This window comes from Panulirus ornatus, chromosome 20, assembly GCF_036320965.1.
Source record: "Panulirus ornatus isolate Po-2019 chromosome 20, ASM3632096v1, whole genome shotgun sequence".
NCBI lineage: Eukaryota > Metazoa > Arthropoda > Malacostraca > Decapoda > Palinuridae > Panulirus > Panulirus ornatus.
This window is the reverse complement of record NC_092243.1, coordinates 33,374,996-33,396,514: the sequence shown is the minus strand read 5'-3', so window position 1 is coordinate 33,396,514 and position 21,519 is coordinate 33,374,996.

Here is a 21,519-nt window from a genome sequence, read left to right as displayed (position 1 = left end):
CACAATCTTCTGCTCACTCAACCACACTCGTTTTATCACCACACATCTCTCTTACCCATTCATTACTTACTTGATCAAACCACCTCACACAACAAATTGTCCTCAAACATCTCATTTCCAACACAACCACCCTCCTCCGAAGAATTCTATCTATAGCCCAGGCCTTGCAAACATATAACATTGTTGGAACCACTATTCCTTCAAACATACCCATTTTTTGCTATCTGAGATAATGTTCTCGCCTTCCACACATTCTTCAACGCTCCTAGAACCTTCGCCCCCTCCCTCACCCTGTGACTCACTTCCGCTTCCATCGTCCATCCGCTGCCAAATTCACTCCCAGATATCTAAAAGCACTTCACTTCCTCCAGTTTTTCTCCATTCAAGCTCACCTCCCTATTGACTTGTCCCTCAACCCTACTGTACCTAATAACCTTGCTCTTATTCATATTTACTCTCATCTTTCTTATTTCACAGACTTTACCAAACTCAGTCACCAGCTTCTGCAGTTTCTCACCCGAATCAGCTACCAACGCTGTATCATCAGCGGAAAGCAACTGACTCACTTACCAAGCCCTGTCATCCACAACAGACTGCATACTTGCCCCTCTCTCCAAAACTCTTGCATTCACTTGCCTAACAACCCCATCCTTAAACAAATTTATCAACCATGGAGACATCACGCACCCCTGACACAAACCGATATTCACTGGGAACAAATCACTTTCCTCTCTTCCTACACGTACATATTCCTTACATCCTCAATACAAACTTTTCACTGCTTCTAGCAACTTGCCTCCCACACCATATACTCTTAATACCTTCCACAGAGCTTCTCTATCAACTCTATATCATATGCCTTCTCCAGATCCATAAATGTTACATACAAATCCACTTGTTTTTCTAAGTATTTCTCACATACATACTTCAAAGCAAACACCTGATCCACACATCCTCTACCACTTCTGAAACTACGCTGCTCTTGTCCCAATCTGATGCTCTGTACAAGCTTTAACCCTCTCAATCAATACCCTCCCATATGATTTCCCAGGAATATTCAAGAAACTTATTCATCTGTAATTTGAACACTCACCTTTAACCCCTTTGCCTTCGTACAAAAGCACTATTCATGCATTCCGCCAATCTTCAGGCACTTCACCATGAGCCATACATACAATGAATATCCTCACCAACCAGTCAACAACACAGTCACCATCTTTTTTTAAAATTCCACTGCAATACCATCCAAACCCGCTGCCTTGCTGGCTTTCATTTTCCGCAAAGGTTTTACTACCTCTTCTCTGTTTACCAAACCATTCTCCATGACCCTCTCACTTCGAACAAAACACCCTGTATCTGCCACTCTATCGTCTAACACATTCAATAAACCTTCAAAATACTCACTCCATCTCCTTCTCACATCACCACTACTTGTTATTACCTACCCATTATCCTCTTCACCGATGTTCCCGTTTGTTGTCTCGTATTACGCACTTTATTTACCTCCTTCCAAAACATCTTTTTATTCTCCCTAAAATGTAATGATACTCTCTCACCCCATCTCTCATTTGCCCTCTTTTTCATATCTTGTACCTTTCTCTTGACCTCTTGTCTCTTTCTTTTATACATATCCCAGGCATTTGTACTATTTTCTTGCAAAAATCATCCAAATGCCTCTCTTTACTCTTTCACTAATAATCTTACTTCTTCATCCCACCACTCACTATCCTTTCCTAATCTGCTCTCCTCCCACTCTTCTCATGCCACAAGCATCTTTTGCGCAAGCCGTCATTCTTCCCTAAATACGTCATATTCCTCCCCCACTCCCCTTACGTCCTTTGCTCTTACCTTTTTCCATTCTGCACTCAGTCTCTCCTGGTACTTCCTCACACAAGTATCCTTCCCAAGCTCACTTACTCTCATCACTACTCTTCACCCCCAACATTTTCTCTTCTTTTCTGAAAACCTCTACAAATCTTCACCTTCCCCTCTACAAGATCATGATCGGACATCACTCCAGCCTGCACCTCTCAGCACATTAACATACAAAATTCTCTCTTTCACGCGATTATCAATTAACACGTAATCCAATGACGTTTTCTGGCCATCTCTCCGATTTATATACGTATACTTATGTATATATCTCTTTTTAAACCAGGTATTCCCAATTACCAGTGCTTTTTCAGCACACAAATCTACAAGCTCTTCACCATTTCAACGTACAACACTGAACACCCCACGTACACCAATTATTCCCACAACTGCCATACTACTCACCTTTGCGTTCAAATCACCCATCATTGTAACCAGGTCCCGTGCATCAAAACTGCTAACACACTCACTTAGCAGCTCCCAAAACACTCGGCGGTTATCATTTCCGCCTCTTTCACAGGGGTCCCGGGTTCGATCCTGGCTGTTGGAGGTATATATGTTCTATGATATATATATATATATATATATATATATATATATATATATATATATATATATATATATATATATATATATATATATATATTTTCTTTCTTTCTTTCAAACTATTCCCCATTTCCCGCATTAGCCAAGTAGCGTTACGAACAGAGGACTGGGCCTTTGAGGGAATACCCTCACCTGGCCCAATTCTCTGTTCCTTCTTTTGGAAAATTGAAAAAAAAAAAAAAAAAAAAAAAAAAAAAAAAAACCGAGAGGGGAGGATTTCCAGCCCCCCGCTCCCTCCCCTTTTAGTCGCCTTCTACGACACGCAGGGAATACGTGGGAAGTATTCTTAATCCCCTATCCCCAGGGATAATATATATATATATATATATATATATATATATATATATATATATATATATATATATATATATATATATATATATATATATTCCTATGAGTCCACGGGGAAAATGAAACACGAAAAGTTCCCAAGTGCACTTTCGTGTAATAATCACATCATCAGGGAGACACAAGAGAGAAATATAACAGTCAGTTGATATACATCGAAGAGACGAAGCTAGGACGCCATTTGGAATATAACAGTCAGTTGATATACATCGAAGAGACGAAGCTAGGACGCCATTTGGTTTACCAAATAGGAATATCTTGATCACGCGCAAAATTGTAATCCTTTCCAATATATATATATATATATATATATATATATATATATATATATATATATATATACATATATACATTGGAAAGGATCACACCTTTTTCCATTCTGCACTCAATCTTTCCTGGTATTTCCTCACACGAGTCTCCTTTCCAAGCTCACATACTCTCACCACGCTCTTCACCGCAACATTGTCTCTTCCTTTCTGAAAACCTCTACAAATCTTCACCTTCGCCTCCACAAGATAATGATCAGACATCCCTCCAGTTGCCCCTCTCAGCACATTAACATCCAAAAGTCTCTCTTTCGCGCGCCTATCAATTAACACGTAATCCAATAACGCTCTCTGGCCATCTCTCCTACTTACATACGTGTACTTATGTATATCTCTCTTTAGTCCATATCCTCTACTTGGTAGTGCTGACGCTACCGTCTTCAGGAAGGCTATGATTTTATCTCTAAGAATCGGCCTCGGAAGTTTACCTATGATTGATGTGAAGCTAATAGGACGGTAATTTCCACGGAACTCATGGCTTCCCTTTTTGAATACAGGAGTTACGTCTTCCCATCTCCACTTGTGCGGAACTATTGATCGTGGAGAGATTCATTGAAAATATAGGTTAATGGATTGGAAATTTCGTGGTTGACGTTTTTGATTACTCGTGGATAGAAAGGTCAGGACCAGGACTTTTATCACCCTTCAACTTATCTGTGTTAGTACTTCTCTAACAGTGACAGCATATTCTAATATCGCGTAAATGCTATATATCATACTTTGTCGCTGTCACCCGCGTTAGCGAGGTAACGCAAGAAAACAGACAAAAGAATGGCCCAACCCACCCACATCCGTACATACATAAACGCCCACACATGTACATATACATACCTATACATTTCAACTTATACATACATATACATACACAGACATATACATATATACACATACACATATTCATACTTGCTGCCTTCATCCATTTACGTAGCCACCTCGCCACACATGAAACAGCATCCCCTCCCCCTCCCTCCGCGAGGTAGAGCTAGGAAAAGATAAAAAAGGCCACGTTCGTTCACAATCAGTTTCTAGCTGTCATGTGTAATGCATCGAAACCATACCTCCCTTTCCACATCCAGGCCCCACAAAACTTTACATGTTTTATACCCCAGACGCTTCACATGCCATATTTCAATCCATTGACAGCACGTCCACCCCGGTATACCACATCGTTCCAATTCACTCTATTCCTTGCACTCCTTTCACCCTCTTGTATGTTCAGGCCATGATCGCTCAAAATCTTTTTCACTCCATCCCTCCACCTACAATTTGGTCTCCCACTTCTCGTTCCCTCCACCTTTGACACATATATCCTCTTTGTCAACCTATCCTCGCTCATTCTCTCCATGTGACAAAACCATTTCAACACACCCCCTTCTGCTCTCTCAACCGCACTCTTTTTATTACCCTTTCATTACTTACTCGATCAAAACATCTCACACCACATATTGTCCGCAAACATATCATTTCTAACACATCTACCCTCCTCTGCACAACCTTATCTACAGCCCATGCCTCGAAACCATATAACATTGTTGGAACCACTATTCCTTCAAACATACCCAGTTTTGCTCTCCGAGATAATGTTCTCGCCTTCCACACATTCATCAACGCTCCCAGAACCTTCGCCCCCTACCCCACCCTGTGACTCACTTCCGCTTCCATGGTTCCATCAGCTGCTGAATCCACTCCCAGATATCTAAATCACTTCATTTCCCCCAGTTTTTCTCCATTCACACTTACCTCCCAGTTGACTCGTCCCTCAATCCTAGTGAATCTAATATCCTTGCTGTGATTCGCATTTACTCTCTGCTGTCTTCTTTCACACACTTTACCAAACTCAGTCACCAACTTCTGCAGTTTCTCATCGGAATCAGCCACCAGCGCTGTATCATATATATATATATATATATATATATATATATATATATATATATATATATATATATATATATATATATATATCTTTTAGATCTCTACTAATTTATCTTAAAATCTTTTCTCTATCAATATATCTATATAATCTCTTAGGCTCTCTATTAATATACCTATAAAATCTTTTAAGATCTCTATGAATGTCTATAAAATCTTTTAGGATTTCTGTTAATATATCTATAAAATCGTTTAGGATCTCTATTAATGTATTGATACAGTATTTCAGTATCTCTATTACTATCTCTTGCAGTACTCATTTCGTACTCTCTCTTGGCTTGTGTGATAAGCCTTTTCACTTTTCATCTGCCTGTGTTATATTGCAGTGCAATATTAATATCAATGTCTGATTTTTTCAACTTACAGAATGTATTTCTGTGTCATGTACCTCTTGCAATATCTGGAGGGTACCATCCACTCCTGTTGTTGGTTTTACTTTATCTGTCGTGCATGGGAACGAATGGGCCCAGTTAGTGTATAAACTAACGCTTCAAACTAGCCCATGATTCCTCTGAGTATGAACCAGCAAAGGAGAGACTCTTAAATGTGTCGCACAACCCATTAAAATCTGCCCTTTTAAAGTTAGGGGTATTAGCACTGGCTTTAGATTAATCGGTTTTAATACCTACATCGAACCTAACCATATCATGGTCACAAGTACGTAGATATTCTCCAACACGGGTATTGGTTACTAAGATCTCCCTGAATGCAAGAACAGTCAAGTAAATTAAAGTTCCGCGTCGACTTAGTGACGATTCGGTATAGAAGATTTTCTTCGACAAAGTTAATAAGTGTAACAGATTTTACTTTCTGCACCTGAGATAGATAGACAGCTGATATTTGGAAGATTAGAATCTCCCCCCCCCCCCCCGAAAAAAAATGATCAAGTCTTTATCTTGTGTTGCTCTTAGTAAACTCTCGTACATGACAGTGCTAGTATCTGCTGGCTGACTAGGGTGTCTGCATACGACGTTCATATAAAGTTTGGAAAACTCTACTAATTTGAACACACAAGTGCTCAACAGCGGCAGATGATGTAGAATGAATTTCGATGAGGTTTAGGTAAGATTTTACATACAGTCCAGTTCCGCCTTCTCGACCATCTCTCTCCCTTACAAATAATTTGTAGTCAGACAAGTTGCATTCGCTAATCAGATTGTTGTTTTCCGTATTCAGAAATGTTTCACTTAAATGATATTAACGTGTTCAGGGTTTACAGAATATTGCTATTCAGTTATCTTATTTGCAGTAGATCTTATGTTCATGTAAAGTTGCATGATTTGGTGACCGGCTGTTTGTAGACCAAGGTATGAAGACTTCCCATTACCCGCCCGTCGCTCTCTGGTGGTGTGAGGAAGGGACTCGATCTGACCTCCCTCGCGTTACATGTAATATGACCTGACCTGACCTGAACCGTACGTCTGATGTGATCAATCCGCCAACCTCTACCAGGCATGAACAATCTGAGTACGTGCAGTTGTAAGGCAATTTGATATTTCATTTGCACAGTTAATAGTTCTCTCCCTTGACTGCTAAGGTGAATGAGTCTCAATTTTATAATGACCTATCTCCCGTAGAGTCCAACCATGGGTCTACAAAGCTAATGTTAACATCTGTGCACAGGCGTTTCAGTTTCTCATTTAAACCTACTTGGAGTAAATTTACGTACATTATGCCTCGAGGGAGAGCCAACTGCAATAATATTATCCGATCTATTTTTCATGGTGCTAATGAGTTCCTTATATTCTTCTATGATAACTTCTGAACTTGAATTTTTGTGACAAACGTCATTGATCCTAATATTCACCTCTAAACATGAAAATTCAGTTGGTACTTTAACGTTTTGAACCTCTTGTTTAACGTGGGAAATTCTGGCACCCAGGTAATATTGTTCTCTTAGGTCACGAATTCATCGCCATATGTTTGACCAGATTTCTGAACCGCGAATCTCGTATAATCAGAGGTAGTCGCTGAATACTGCAAATTGATCACTCGTGAATAGGGACGGGGAGAGGGGGAGGGGGGGGAAGGAAGACGAGGGGGGGGGGTAGTTGAGGTGTGACGTAAACTTGGAGGAGGTAATGGAATTAGAGCGAAGGAGGACCTTAGTGGAGGGAAAGGACTGGGAGGTAGGGTGAAGAGGAGAGGAGTTTAGGTTAGGGTAAGAGGAGATAGAGGACGAGGGGCTGAGGTTCCGGAAGGGTAAAAGAGATGAGGTTGAGAGGCTGTGAGGGCACAGGCTGTGGGGGGAACGTATCAGCAGGGGAGGATTGAGGTAGGTAGTGGGTTGTGAACGGGTGTCATTAGGAAGGTTGCTTCAAGAGGGTGTGTGCGAGGGAGGGACGGGCATGGATAGCGAGGCGGGGGATATGGCCCTTGGAGGGAGGTAGTGAGAGTAAGGCTCAGATGCTGTATCTCGTCCCAAGGTCTTCAGTATTCCGCAGTTAAGGCTTTGATCGGTGCCTTACCTTCACTTAAATCACTTTGTTTTAACATTGCTTCCAGATTACCGCGGTTTATGAAGAGCAAAGTATTTTCGACGCTCCATCTGGTCCCGTTATCATAAAATCCTTCATAAAGCATCGCCCACAAGATGTACCTGGGAAGCGAGTACGTGGTGAATTTGAAATAAAAATTTACATATGTAAATTGAAGGGTCAATAAATGTAGATACAAGCGGAATAACACTTAACTGTAAAAGCAGCGCTAACTGTTGGTAATGCAATATGATCGTAGTGGCTTATTGGCTGAGCGGTTACCCTGATAACTAGGCATAGAGCGACACGTTTCAATTTGAATCAACCAAATCACCTTCAGGAGCGTGTGGTGAGGTCAGTGGAACAGCTGGCGATGACCGCTGGATGAGACTGGGTAATACCAGTCGGTGGAGGTGCCTGCGTTCGTGCGCGCTCATCGGATGTAACGTGATGCGGAGGAGTGTGGCTGTGGTAGTCAGTCTTGGCTCGTGTTGTGGTCGTTGAGTTTTGGTATTTGTTCCTTTAGTCGCCTTCTACGACACGTGAGGAATGCGTGGTAAGAATTCTTTCTCCCCTATATATATATATATATATATATATATATATATATATATATATATATATATATATATATATATATATATATATATATATATATATATTATATATATATATATATATATATATATATATATATATTCTTTTTTTTTTTTTTGCTTTGTCGCTGTCTCCCGCGTTTGCGAGGTAGCGCAAGGAAACAGACGAAAGAAATGGCCCAACCCACACCCATACACATGTATATACATACGTCTACACACGCAAATATACATACCTACACAGCTTTCCATGGTTTACCCCAGACGCTTCACATGCCCTAATTCAATCCACTGACAGCACGTCAACCCCGGTATACCACATCGCTCCAATTCACTCTATTCCTTGCCCTCCTTTCACCCTCCTGCATGTTCAGGCCCCGATCACACAAAATCTTTTTCACTCGATCTTTCCACCTCCAATTTGGTCTCCCTCTTCTCCTCGTTCCCTCCACCTCCGACACATATATCCTCTTGGTCAATATTTCCTCACTCATTCTCTCCATGTGCCCAAACCATTTCAAAACACCCTCTTCTGCTCTCTCTACCACGCTCTTTTTATTTCCCCACATCTGTCTTACCCTTACGTTACTTACTCGATCAAACCACCTCACACCACACATTGTCCTCAAACATCTCATTTCCAGCACATCCATCCTCCTGCGCACAACTCTATCCATAGCCCACGCCTCGCAACCATACAACATTGTTGGAACCACTATTCCTTCAAACATACCCATTTTTGCTTTCCGAGATAATGTTCTCGACTTCCACACATTCTTCAAGGCTCCCAGAATTTTCGCCCCCTCCCCGATCCTATGATCCACTTCCGCTTCCATGGTTCCATCCGCTGCCAGATCCACTCCCAGATATCTAAAACACTTTACTTCCTCCAGTTTTTCTCCATTCAAACTCACCTCCCAATTGACTTGACCCTCAACCCTACTGTACCTAATAACCTTGCTCTTATTCACATTTACTCTTAACTTTCTTCTTTCACACACTTTACCAAACTCAGTCACCAGCTTCTGCAGTTTCTCACATGAATCAGCCACCAGCGCTGTATCATCAGCGAACAACAACTGACTCACTTCCCAAGCTCTCTCATCCCCAACAGACTTCATACTTGCCCCTCTTTCCAAAACTCTTGCATTCACCTCCCTAACAACCCCATCCATAAACAAATTAAACAACCATGGAGACATCACACACCCCTGCCGCAAACCTACATTCACTGAGAACCAATCACTTTCCTCTCTTCCTACACGTACACATGCCTTACATCCTCGATAAAAACTTTTCACTGCTTCTAACAACTTGCCTCCCACACCATATATTCTTAATACCTTCCACAGAGCATCTCTATCAACTCTATCATATGCCTTCTCCAGATCCATAAATGCTACATACAAATCCATTTGCTTTTCTAAGTATTTCTCAGATACATTCTTCAAAGCAAACACCTGATCCACACATCCTCTACCACTTCTGAAACCACACTGCTCTTCCCCAATCTGATGCTCTGTACATGCCTTCACTCTCTCAATCAATACCCTCCCATATAATTTACCAGGAATACTCAACAAACTTATACCTCTGTAATTTGAGCACTCACTCTTATCCCCTTTGCCTTTGTACAATGGCACTATGCACGCATTCCGCCAATCCTCAGGCACCTCACCATGAGTCATACATACATTAAATAACCTTACCAACCAGTCAACAATACAGTCACCCCCTTTTTTAATAAATTCCACTGCAATACCATCCAAACCTGCTGCCTTGCCGGCTTTCATCTTCCGCTAAGCTTTTACTACCTCTTCTCTGTTTACCAAATCATTTTCCCTAACCCTCTCACTTTGCACACTACCTCGACCAAAACACCCTATATCTGCCACTCTATCATCAAACACATTCAACAAACCTTCAAAATACTCACTCCATCTCCTTCTCACATCACCACTACTTATTATTAATTTTGCTTTGTCGTTGTCTCCCGCGTTAGCGATGTAGCGCAACGAAACACACTAAAGAATGGCCCAACCTACCCACATACACATGCACATACATAAACGTCCACACATGCGAATATATATATACCTATAAATCTCAACGTATACATATATATACACACACAGACATATACATATATAAACATGTACATAATTCATAATGTCTGCCTTTATTCATTCCCATCGCCACCCCGCCATATATGAAATAACAACCCCTTCCCCCTTCATGTGTGCGGGGTAGCGCTAGGAAAAGGCAACAAAGGCCACATTCGTTCACACTCAGTCTCTAGATGTCATGTAATAATGCACCGAAACCACAGCTCCCTTTCCACACCCACGACCCAGAGAACTTTCCATGGTTTACCCCAGAAGCTTCATATGCCCTGGTTCAATCCACTGACAGCACGTCGACCCCTGGTATACCACATCCGTTCCAATTAATTCTATTCCTTACACGCCTTTCACCCTGCTGCATTTTCAGGCCCCGATCACTCAAAATCTTTTTCATTCCATCTTTCCACCTCCAATTTGGTCTCCCACTTCTCTCGTTCCCTCCACCTCTGACACATATATCCTCTTTGTCAATCTTTCCTCACTCATTCTCTCCATGTGACCAAAGCCATTTCAAAACACCCTCTTCTGCTCACTCAACCACACTCTTTTTATTTCCACACATCTCTCTTACCCTTACGTTACTTACTCGATCAAACCACCTCACACCACATACTGTCCTCAAACATCTCATTTCCAGCACATCCACCCTCCTCCGCACAACTCTATCCATAGCCCACGCCTCGTAACCATATAACATTGTTGGAACCACTATTCCTTCAAACATACCCGTTTTTGCTTTCCGAGATAATGTTCTCGACTTCCACACATTCTTCAACGCTCTTAGAACTTTCGCCCCCTCCCCCACCTTATGATTCACTTCCGCTTCCATGGTTCCATTCGCTGCCAAATCCATTCCCAGATATCTAAAACACTCACTTCCTCCAGTTTTTCTCCATTCAAACTTACATCCCAATTGACTTGACCCTCAACCCTACTGTACCTAATAACCTTGCTCTTATTCACATTTACTCTCAGCTTTCTTCTTTCACACACTTTACCAAACTCAGTTACCAGCTTCTGCAGTTTCTCACATGAATCAGCCACCAGCGCTGTATCATCAGCGAACAACAACTGACTCACTTCCCAAGCTCTCTCATCCACAACAGACTGCGTACTTGCCCCTCTTTCCAAAACTCTTGCATTCACCTCCCTAACAACCCCATCCATAAACAAATTAAACAACCATGGAGACATCACCCACCCTGCCGCAAACCTACATTCAATGAGAACCAATCACTTTCCTCTCTTCCTACACGTACACATGCCTTACATCCTCGATTAAAACTTTTCACTGCTTCTAACAACTTTCCTCCCACACCATATATTCTTAATACCTTCCACAGAGCATCTCTATTAACTCTATCATATGCCTGCTCCAGATCCATAAATGCTACATACAAATCCATTTGCTTTTCTAAGTATTTCTCACATACACTCTTCAAAGTAAACACCTGATCCACACATCCCTCTACCACTTCTGAAACCACACTGCTCTTCCCCAATCTGATGTTATGTATATGCCTTCACCTTCTCAATCAATACCCTCCCATATAATTTCCCAGGAATACTCGACCAACTTACACCTCTGTAATTTGAGCACTCACTTTTATTCCCTTTGCCTTTGTACAATGGCACTATGCAAGCATTCCGCCAATCCTTAGGCATCTCACCATGAGTCATACATACATTAAATAACCTTACCAACCAGTCAACAATACAGTCACCCCCTTTTTTGATAAATTGCACTGCAATACCATCGAAACCCGCTGCCTTGCCGGCTTTCGTCTTCCGCAAAGCTTTTACTACCTCTTCTCTGTTTACCAAATCATTTTCCCTAAGCCTCTCACTTTGCACACCACCTCGACCCAAAACACCCTATATCTGCCACTCTATCATCAATCACATTCAACAAACCTTCAAAATACTCACTCCATCTCCTTCTCACATCACCACTACTTGTTATCACCTCCCCATTAACCCCCTTCACTGAAGTTCCCATTTGTTCCCTCGTCTTACGCACTTTATTTACCTCCTTCCAAAACATCTTTTTATTCTCCTTGAAAATTAATGATACTTTCTCACCCCAACTCTTATTTGCCCTCTTTTTTACGTCTTGCACCTTTCTCTTGACCTCCTACCTCTTCTTTTATATATCTCCCAGTCATTTGCATTATTTCCCTGCAAAAATTGTCCAAATTCCTCTCTCTTCTCTTTCACTAATAATCTTACTTCTTCATCCCACCACTCACTACCCTTTCTGATCTGCCTACTTCCTACGCTTCTCATGCAACAAGCATCTTTTGCGCAAGCCATCACTGCTTTCCTTAAATACATCCCATCCTCCCCCACTCCCCTTACGTCCTTTGTTCTCACCTTTTCCATTCTGTACTCAGTCTATCCTGGTACTTCCTCACACAAGTCTCCTTCCCAAGCTCACTTACTCTGACCACTCTTTTCACCCCAACATTCTCTCTTCTTTTCTGAAAACCTCTACAAATCTTTACCTTCGCCTCCACAAGATAATGATCAGACATCCCTCCAGTTGCACCTCTCAGCACATTAACATCCAAAAGTCTCTCTTTTGCGCGCCTATCAATTAACACATAATCCAATAATGCTCTCTGGCCATCTCTCCTACTAACATACGTATACTTATGTATATCTCTCTTTTTAAACCAGGTATTCCCAATCACCAGTCCTTTTTCAGCACATAGATCTACAAGCTCTTCAGCATTTCCATTTACAACACTAAACACCCCATGTACACTAATTATTCCCTCAACTGCCACATTACTTAACTTTGCATTAAAAACTCCCATCACTCATAACCCGGTCTCGTGCATCAAAACTAACACACTCACTCAGCTGCTCGCAAAACACTTGCTTCTCATGATCTTTCTTCTCATGCCCAGGTGCATATGCACCAATAATAACCCATCTCTCTCCATCAACTTCCAGCTTTTACCCATATCAATCTAGAGTTTACTTTCTTACACTCTATCACATACTACCACCACTCCTGTTTCAGGAGAAGTGCTACTCCTTCCCTTGCTCTTGTCCTCTCACTAACACCCGACTTTACTCCCAAGACATTTCCAAACCACTCTTCTTCTTTACCCTTGAGCTTCGTTTTACTCAGAGCCAAAACCTCCAGGTTCCTTTCCCCAAACATACTACCTATCTCTCCTTTTTTCTCGTCTTGGTTACATCCACACACATTTAGACACCCCAGTCTGAGCCTTTGAGGAGGATGAGCACTCCGCGTGACACCTTCTTCTGTTTCCCCTTTTAGAAAGTTAAAATACACACACACACGCACACACACACACACACACACACACACACACACACACATATATATATATATATATATATATATATATATATATATATATATATCCCTGGGGATAGGGGAGAAAGAATACTTCCCACGTATTCCCTGCGTGTCGTAGAAGGCGACTAAAAGGGGAGGGAGCGGGGGGCTGGAAATCCTCCCCTCTCATTTTTTTTTGATTTTCCAAAAGAAGGAACAGAGAACGAGGCCAGGTGAGGACATTCCCTCAGAGGCCCAGTCCTCTGTTCTTAACGCTACCTTGCTAACGCGGGAAATGGCGAATAGTATGAAAGAGAAAAAAAAAAAATATATATATATATATATATATATATATATATATATATATATATATATATATATATATATATATATATATATATATATATTGTTTTGCTTATCGGTAAAATGCAGTCTACAAGGATACTACGCCAAGAACAAGCAAGACACAAGACGCCTACATATCCAAGAAGCATTAATTATCAAAGAACAACAATCAAAACTCAACAACCAGAACACGAGTTGAGACAGACAACTAGCTACAGCAACACGCCCAAGCGTCGTGTGACAACCAATGAGCGCGCAGAGCTACATGCACGTCCACTTACTGCAATTACCCACGCTCATCGAATTACCCGCAGTCATTCCCAGCTGCTCCACTGACATCTGTACACGTTCCTGAAGATGACCTGATGGATTCAAATCGAAAATTTGAGGCACCCTCCTCACCCGTGTAGATATATTAGACGATTTGAAAAATTCAGAAAGAACATGATGAAAATCACTTACCTAGTCATTTTAGCAGGATAATAGTTCATTAAGAACTGCTATCAACACACACAACAAACTTCAAACTCAGCAAAAATCCCCTAGAAGCAGTTGATTCTCATTTCAACAAAGAACTGAATTTGTTCTTGAAAGGTAATGGTTCTCTAATCAAAAGTTTGTCATCTTTCTCCCCTTCTTTGCCATATATGTATTGACTTATCAAAACATATAAACCAAATTTTCTGGCAAGTGAGTTCAGTGGGTTGAACCACATATAAATTGTCAAAGTGGTTTGTTTTTTCATCAAGCCCATTAGTGAGTAAGATATCAAATTGTAATATCATGAACAACGTAGATTCAGTTAGCTAGGTTAATGATATCACTGTTAATCTTGATTTCAAACTGGTTAGCTTTGATGTTTCATTTATGTTCACAAAAGTTCCGGTTGGTGACCTCTTAGAATATTCATTTGATGTGTTGAATGATATTCATTTCCCTGTTTCAAATCTGTTTTTGTTGAATTGATAAAATTGTGTATCAAAGACAGTGTGTTTCAATTTAATGCAGAATATCAATTTAAAAGATTTGGCACGACAACGGGTAACCCTCTTTCGCTCGTACTAAGTAATCTTTATATGGAATTCCTTGAAACAAAGTTACTAAAGGATATCTTTCCTGCTAATGCGAGTTGATTTAGGTATCCAGATGTGTTCTTTGTACTTGGCTGCCAAATGAAAATTTACAAACATTTCTCCTTTACTAAACAATTTGGTACCTTCCAACAAATTTACTGTGGAAAATGAGAATAATGGTATATTACCATTTTTAGATTGCATGACCCATAGGGATGGAAACAAGTTTAAGTTTAGCATATACAGAAAACCTACCAATGTATGCTCATATATCCACTATTACTTATCTCAACATGACAGAGTAAAATCATCATCATTCCAGTCTATGTTCCTTAGGGCATTACAGTATTTGCAGTCTAGAGTTTAATAATGAGATTGAGAAGATATATTCTACTGGATCCAAGTTAAAGTATCCATGATCTATCATTGATAAATTCCTTAAGTTGGCAAAGAAATCGTTTTATAGAGCTGAACCTGAATCTCCCCTTGACACCACGAACTTTTTAGTTCTTCCTTTTAATGATAATTTTACTTTGCTTCCCATGTTGCTTAAATTCTTTAACGCAAATATTGCTTTCAGCAACAACAATACTATGAAGTATATCTTAATCAGGAACTCAGCAGAAAATTCTGCTGCATGCATCTTTAGCGTACCATGTAGAAATTGTGATAAGTTTCATGTTGGGCAAACTGATACGAATCTTTCTGTCAGACTTAAGCAACATAGTATAAGAAGAGGACAAGATTCAAATCCCTTGTTTAATCATGCTGAAAATTATGATCATTGTATTGACAGTAGTAATGCCATCTGAATTACCTACTTTAATTCCTGTACCACGAGAAATATAATTGGATATTCTATTATCAGATACACGAAAACTTGTAACATTAATATAAGTGAAGGGCTATACAAATAGAATAGCTTTATGGTTGACAGAATTTGTTAACAGTTCCCCTTCCTGTCCATATAATGAGTTTATGATACGCTTGTTGCCAGACTCGAACGCACTCGACCTCCATTCGGGTGATCACTTGTTTACCAAATGGCGCTCTAGCTACGTCTCTACGTTGTATAACAACTGACTGTCATATTTCTTTCTTGTATCTCCCCTGATGATGTTATTATTACAAGAAAGTGCACTTGGGAAATTTTCGTGTTTCATTTTCCAGTGGACTCATAGGAATGTGTGAAACATCTGGGGTAGACCATGGAAAGGTCTGCGGGGCCTGGATGTATATAGGGAGCTGTGGTATAGGTGCATTACACATGACAACTAGAAACTGAGTGTGAACGAATGTGGCCTTTCTTGTCTAATTTTCTGACGCTACCTTCCCTGTACGACGTTCAGGGAGTACGGCAATCAAGGGGAATACCTCCCACGTATTCCCTTCGTGTCGTAGAAGGCGACTAAAAGCGGTGGGAGTGGGGACTGGAAATCCTCCCCTCCAATATTTACTTTTCTAAAAGAAGGAACAAAGAGTGGGGCCAAGTGAGTATTTTCCTTTTCAAAGCTCAGTCCTCTGTTCTTGACGCTACCTTGCTAACGAGGGAAATGTCGAATATGTATAGGATAGGATAGGGAAGAAAGAATACTTCCCACGCATTCCCCACGTGTCGTAAAAGGCGACTAAAGGGGACGGGAACGAGGGGGTAGAAACCCTCCCCTCTTTGTATTATTACTTTCTAGAAGGAGAAACAGAAGAAGGACTCACGCGGGGATTGCTCATCCTCCTCGAAGGCTCAGATTGGGGTGTCTAAATATGTATGGATGTATCCAAGATGAGAAAAAAGGTGAGATAGGTAGGATGTTTGAGGAAAGAGGGCTGCATGCTTTGGCTCTGAGTAAAACGAAGCTCAAGGGGATAGGGGAAAAGTGGGAGTAAAGTCAGGGGATGGTGAGAGGACAAGATCAAGGGAAGGAATAGCGCTACTCGTAAAACAGGAGTTGTGGGAGAATGTGATTGTGTGTAAGAAAGTAAACTGTAGATTGATATGGGTAAAACTGAAAGTGGATGGAGAGAGATGGACGATTATTGGTGCCTGTGAACCTGGGCATAAGAAGAAATATCATGAAAAGCAAGTGTTTTGGGAGCAGCTGAGTGAGTGTGTTAGCAGCTTTGATGCACGAGACCGGGTAATAGTGATGGGTGATTTGAATGCAAAGGTGAGTAATGTGGCACTTGAGGGAATAATTGGTGTACATGGGGTGTTCAGTGTTGTAAATGGAAATGGTGAGGAGCTTGTAGATTTGTGTGCTGAAAAAGAACTGGTGATTGGGAATACCTGGTTTAAAAAGCGAGATATACATAAGTATACGTATGTAAGTAGGAGAGATGGCCAGAGAGCGTTATTGGATTAAATGTTAATTGACAGGGTAGGGGCAGACAGTGTGAATTGTGTGCATGTGTGTATATGTGTGTGTCTGTGTGTGTATATATGTGTTTCCGTTCGGATGTGATGGTGTGTATGTTTGCGTGTGTGGACGTGTGTGTGTGTGCATGTGTGTGGGGGTGGGTTGGGCCATTTCTTTCGTCTGTTTCCTTGCGCTACCTCGCAGGCGCGGGAGACAGCGACAAAGCAGAATATATAATAAATATACATAAGTAAGCAGGAGAGATGGCCAGAGAGCGTTACTGGATTACGTGTTAATTGATAGGCGCGCCAAAGAGAGACTTTTGGATATTAATATGCTGAGAGGTGAAACTGGAGGGACGTCTGATCATTATCTTGTGGAGGCGAAGTTGAAGATTTGTAGAGGTTTTCAGCAAAGAAGAGAAAATGTTGGGGTGAAGAGAGTGGTGATAGTAAGTGAGCTTGGGAAGGAGACTTTTGTGAGGAAGTACCAGGAGAGACTGAGTGCAGAATGGAAAAAGGTGAGAGCAAAGAACGAAAGGGGAACGGGAGAGGAATGGGATGTATTTAGGGAAGCAGTGATGGCTTGCGCATAAGATGCTTGTGGCATGAGAAGAGTGGGAGGTGGGCAGATTAGAAAGGGTAGTGAGTGGTGGGATGAATAAGTAAGATTATCGGTGAAAGAAAAGAGGGAGGCATTTGGACGATTTTAGCAGGGAAATAGTGCAAATGACTGGGATATGTATGAAAGAAAGAGGCAGGTGAAGAGAAAGGTGCAAGAGGTGAAAGGGGGAAATGAGAGTTGGTGTGAGAGAGTATCATTAAATTCTAGGGAGAATAAAGAGATATTTTGGAAGGAGGTAAATGAAGTGCGTAAGACAAGAGAACAAATGGGATCATCGGTGAAGGGGGCTAATGGGGAGGAAACAACAAATAGTGGCGATGTGAGAAAGAGATGGAGTGAGTATTTTGAAGATTTGTTGAATGTGTTCGAAGACAGAGTGGCAGATACAGGGTGTTTTGGTTGAGGTGGTGTGCGAAGTGAGAGGGGTCAGGGAGAATGATTTGGTAAACAGAGAAGAGGTAGTGAAAGCTTTGTGGAAGATGAAAGCCAGCAACGCGGCGGGTTTGGATGGTATTGCAGGGTAGTTCAGTGAAAAAAGGGGGTGACTGTGTTGTTGACTGGTTGGTAAGGATATTCAATGTATGTATAGCTCATGGTGTAGTGTCTAAGGATTGGCGAAAAGCACGTATAGTGCCACTTTAAAAAGGCAAAGGTGATAAAGGTGAGTGTTCAAATTACAGAGGTATAAGTTTGCTGAGTATTCCTGGGAAATTATATGGAAGGGAATTGATCGAGAGGGTCAAGGAATGTGCAGAGCATAAGATTGGGGAGAGCAGTGTCGTTTCAGAAGTGGTAGAGGATGTGTGGATTAGGTGTTTGCTTTGAAAAATATATTTGAGAAATGCTTAGAAAAACAGAAAGGATTTGTATTTAGCATTTATGGACCTGGAAAAGAAATATGATAGAGTTAATAGAGATGCTCTGTGGAAGGGATTAAGAGTATATGGTGTGGGAGGCAAGTTGCTAGAAGCAGTGAAAAGATTTTATCGAGCATGTAAGGCATGTGTACGAGTAGGAGGAGTGGAAAGTGATTGGTTCCTAGTGAATATTGGTTTGCGGTAGGGGTAGGTGATGTCTCCATGGTTGTTTGATTTGTTTAAGGATGAGGTTGTTAGGAAGGTGAATGAAAGAATTTTGGAGTGAGGGGCAAGTAAGCAGTCTGTTCTGGATGAGAGGGCTTGGGAAGTGAGCCACCTGTTGTTCGTTGATGATACAGCGTTGGTGGCTGATTCGGGCGAGAAACTGCAGAAGTTGGTGACTGGGTTTGGTTAAGTTTGTAAAAGAAGAAAGCTCAGAGTGAATGTGAATAACAGCAAAGTTATTAAGTACAGTAGGGTTGAGGGACAAGTCAACTGGGAGGTAAGTTTGAATGGAGAAAAACTGGAGGAAGTGAAGTGTTTTAGATACCTAGGAGTGGATTTGGCAGCGAAAGGAACCATGGAACTGGAAGTGAGTCACAGAGTGGAGAAGGGGGCGAAAGGTCTGGGAGCGTTGAAGAATGTGTGGAAGGCGAAAACATTATCTCGGAGAGCAAAAACGGGTATGTTTAAAGGAATCTTGATTCCAACAATATTATATGGTTGCGAAGTGTGGGCGACGTGTTGCGCGGACGAGGGTGGATGTGTTGGAAATGAGATGTTTGAAGACAATATGTGGTGTGAGGTGGTTTGATCGAGTAAGTCATGAAAGGGTAAGAGAGATGTGTAGTAATAAAAAGAGTGTGGTTGAGAGCGCAGAAGAGGGTGTATTGAAATGGTTTGTTCACATGGAAAGAAAGAGTGAGGAAAGGTTGACAAAAGGATATATGTGTCAAAGATGGAGGGAACGAGAAGGAGTGAAAAAGATTTTGAGCGATCGGGGCCTAAACCTGCAGGAGGGTGAAAGGTGTGCAAGGATTAGAGTGAATTGTAACGATGTGATATACCGGGGTCGACGTGCTGTCAATGGATTGAACCAAGGTATGTGAAGCGTTTGGGGTAAACAATGGAAAGCTTAGTGGGGCCTGGATGTGGAAAGGGAGCTGTGTTTTCGGTGCATTATATATGACAGCTAGACTGAGTGTGAATGAATGTAGCCTTTGTTGTCTTTTCCTAGTGCTACCTCGCGTGTGTACGGGGGGAGGGGTTGTCATTTCATGTTTAGCGGGGTGGCGACGGGAATGAATACAGGCAGGAAGTATGAATTAAGTACATGTGTGTATTTGTATATGTCTATGTATGTATATATATGTATAAATTGAAATGTGTAGGTATGTATATGTGCGTGTGTGGACGTGTTTGTATATACATGTGTATGTGGGTGGGTTGGGCCATTTTTTCGTCTGTTTCCTTGCGCTACCTCGCTAACACGGGAGACAGCGACAAAGTATAATAGATAAAAAAAGAAAAAGAATATATATATATATATATATATATATATATATATATATATATATATATATATATATATATATATATATATGTGTGTGTGTGTATGTGTGTGTGCATGTGTGTGTGTGTGTGTGTGTGTGTGTGAAATACTTAGAAAAGCAAATGGATTTGTATGTAGCATTTATGGATCAGGAGAAAGTATATGATAGAGTTGATAGAGATGCTCTGTGGAAAGTATTAAGATATATGGTGTGGGAGGCAAATTGTTAGAAGCAGTGAAAAGTTTTTATCTAGGATGTAAGGCATGTGTACGAGTAGGAAGAGAGGAAGCTGAAGGAAGTGAAGTTTTTTTAGATATCTGGGAGTGGCTTTGGCAGCGGATGGAACCATGGAAGCGGAAGTGAATCATAAGGTCTGGGAGGGGGCGAAAGTTCTGGGAGCGTTTAAAAAATGTATGGAAGTCGAGAACGTTATCTTGGAAAGCAAAAATGGGTATGTTTGAAGGAATAGTGGCTCCAACAATGTTACATGATTGCGAGGCATGGGCTATAGATAGAGTTGTGCAGAGGAGGGTGGATGTGCTGGAAATAAGGTGTCTGAGGACAATATGTGGTGTTGAGTTGGTTTGATCGAGTAAGGAATGAAAGTGTAAGAGAGATGTGTGGTAATAAAAAGAGTGTGGTTGAGAGAGCAGAAGAGGGCGTTTTAAGATGGTTTGGTCACATGGAGAGAATGAGTGAGGAAAGATTGACAAAGGGGATATGTATGTGAATTGGAACGAAGTGGTATATCGGGGTCGACGTGCTGTCAGTGGATTGAACCAGGGCATGCGAAGCGACTGGGGTAAACCATGGAAAGTTTTGTGAGGCCTGGATGTGGAAAGGGAGCTGTGATTTCGGTGAATTATTCATGACAGCTAGGGACTGAGTGTGAACGAATGTGGCCACTGTTGTCTTTTCCTAGAGCTACCTCGCGCACATGCGGGGGAGGGGGTTGTCATTTCATGTGTGCCGGGGTGGCGATGGGAATGAATAAGGGCAGCCAGTAAAAATTATGTACATGTGTATATGTGTATATGTCTTTGTGTGCACATATATGTATACATTGAGATGTATAGGTATGTATATGTGCGTGTGTGGACGTGTATGTATATACATGTGTGAG